The sequence below is a fragment of the Charadrius vociferus genome, unplaced genomic scaffold (assembly GCF_000708025.1).
Source record: "Charadrius vociferus isolate BGI_N301 unplaced genomic scaffold, ASM70802v2 scaffold163, whole genome shotgun sequence".
NCBI lineage: Eukaryota > Metazoa > Chordata > Aves > Charadriiformes > Charadriidae > Charadrius > Charadrius vociferus.
Window position 1 is genome coordinate 6,591,682 of NW_009648332.1, and position 2,767 is coordinate 6,594,448.

At 40.3% G+C, this 2,767-nt stretch overlaps 1 protein-coding gene across 1 annotated transcript in view; it reads right to left on the minus strand.

The window, feature by feature from the left end:
* The window catches only part of MAST2 (microtubule associated serine/threonine kinase 2), a 102,864-nt gene that overhangs the window by 34,803 nt on the left and 65,294 nt on the right, over nt 1-2,767 (minus strand). The gene's annotated exons all lie outside the window — the stretch shown is intronic.

Below are 2,767 nucleotides of genomic sequence, written 5' to 3' on the forward strand. Positions count from 1 at the left end.
GAGCTAATATACTGATGGAAACCAAAACAATAGACCTGCAATGCCAAGAACCAATACATTTACACTCAGGGTCATATAAAGAAAGCAAACCCGATCGGAATATCCATTTGCCAATATGCAGCATCAGTCACCGCAGTGTAACACTAACACCCTCCCCTTTTTCTTTTGTTCCACGCACAGAAACACCTGTAATGCTTTACCTTCCTCACCAATTGGCTACACCTACGCAAAAACCATTAAACTTCTATTGGCAAGTTTCACCTCATCAATTCAACCAAGTAATAACTGACTATAACCTTTTTTCACCCAGGAACCTGAGCTCCCATCCCATCCTCTAACCCCACCCCACAGTAACAGACAAAGAATTGAACGTCATATATTCTTTTTTATAAGTGCTTTATCTTATTTATTAATTTTTTTAACTTCAAGTGCGAAGTGCAACATTCAAGTTCATGTTTTCCAAAATAAAGAAAATGTCTTAAATTCATTTTTACTTCAGGATAATTTCAGTGATGCAATCAGCAATAGGTTTTTCTGGCTAAAAGACAATATTTCACGCTCCAAACAAGGGAGAAGATCTCATTTGCCATAACTAATGAGATTTGTTGGTATTTCATTACAAAAGTCAGGATCTAAAAACTTTTAAAAGCTTTCTAGTTTTGTATATTTAAACAGCTCATTATTTATGTACTTCGTTCCCCTATTTTATCGGTACATTTTTACAACATTAAGTACACTCAAACTGCAAGACAATAAACCGAGTTTTCTTTCTATGGTTTGAAATACTGCGTGAGTTTAGTCTGTTACCACTTGTCAGAATCAGCACCTTAAAAAATAATTTCAAGAGAATCCATTCTTTCACAGTAAAACTGTAAAATCCATGGGTATTCCTGCCACTTGCTGACCTGCTGCTGTTCATTTCCTTATTCACCAATAACCCAATCTTTCTATATCTTATAAAAATATATCATAAAACTATATAACCCACTGCTCAGACCATACAATTTCCTAAGAAGAGGTTTTTTTTACGACCTTCCACTTGGTATCTTTATATAGTGTGTAACACTGCATGACACGTTAAAAGCTAAGCAAAGGTAAAGACCCTGCACTCAACTTTGGCATAATCTAATATCGACTCCAAACTTCTTCCGTTTCAGGTGAGTCCTCCAAAAGAAATATTATTGCTAATTTCTATATATTTAGACTGAAATATCCTGATTATTTCCTTTTAGAATGCAGTCTGAAGGGCAAAGCACAGACTGGAAAGCCAGGGAAAACAAGTACTTTTTAAATATTAAAATATAAAAGGAGGAGGCAAGGAACTACAATAGGACAGAAAAAACAAATGAGAAAGATGTGGAATGAAGTCTTTGGCATTCCTCTGCTGTCTTCAGTTTCTTTGGCCTCTTCCTTCCCAGCCTGTTCTGCCTCCCTTGTCTCTTCAAGCTTTCCCTCTAATTGTCTCTAGCCCACCCCACTTCCTAAAGTAAATCAATTAAACTTAAGAGCTGACCCTTCTCTCACCCCCAGGGCTCTGCAGAAGATGTTAAGGAGGAAGAGGTCAAAGCAAGCCCCGAATGTCAATTCTTGAACAAGCCCAGAGATGACCACTGTATCTTCTCTAATAACAGTTCAATGTCATCTTTCCCTGTGCTTAGGAGTAGCAGTCTAATGCATATAGGATCAAAGGGAAAAGGACATTTAAGAAGTGTGTTTTGAGGATTTGTTCTGAGGCAGGGGAGAGGAAAAGAGAAAGAAGATGTATCTGACCCACACCTTCTCTGAGATCCTGATTAACTTCTTCAGGCCAGAAGACAGACCTGAAAGTGCAGACTGGAAGTGGCCAGACCCACTTTACTGCTGTCTTAATTCCTTATGATAGGTGAAATCATTGTCCACATGCAGAGGAGGAAAGTCTGGGAGTGGTAGAATTTCAAGCTCCAACTGTCTGCTACCAGAAGCAGTAAAACACACCGTAGTCCCCTCGCACCCCCTTGAAATGTTAGCTGCTTTGCCAAGCCTACTCATCCCCTTCTAGTGAAATCTTTTCAACCTCTGAACCATCACCCAAAGAGGCCTGATCCCTTATTTCATAGCTGACATGAGCAAATACCCTGCTTCCAGGCGCTGGAGATATAGGGTGGACCCACTGGCACATGGTCATCTGGCTGCAGGGAATCCCTTCATCTCCCTTTTCACCGCCCTGCACAGGCAGGACTGCTCACTGCCGCCCCAGCCCACCGGCACCAGGCCCACCAGTAACGGCTGGGTGATGCTTATCTTGCCCAGGAAGGCTACGCTGCCACTCCATTTTCCTATCTTTTAAAAACAACGAATACTGAACAGTTTCTTTGACTGGATGCAGTTTCTCCAGCCCTGGATGGTGGCATCAAAGATCAAAGTCTTGCACAGCACCCAAAGAACAACACTTTTACCAGGAAACACATTTTTTTACTATTAAATGCATCCACAGTGGTTACTGATATCCCATAGGCAGACAATCATATAGGCCCTTGAAAGATATTCCCTACCTCTCTTGATCTGTCAAAATTATATTCCCCATTGAGACAGAACACCACAAAACCGAATGTGAGTCATTTTTCTCCCACGCAGAACAAATATCAGGGAAACTAGAGTCACGCTTGTATAAATGGGGTAGCCAAAGATTTTAGCTGATACAAAGGAAGGTTCTGCAGTTTTGACAAAGCTTTTTAATACAATAATTGTATTTGTATTCATCTGCCATTTTCTAAAGTCTGGAAAGAGT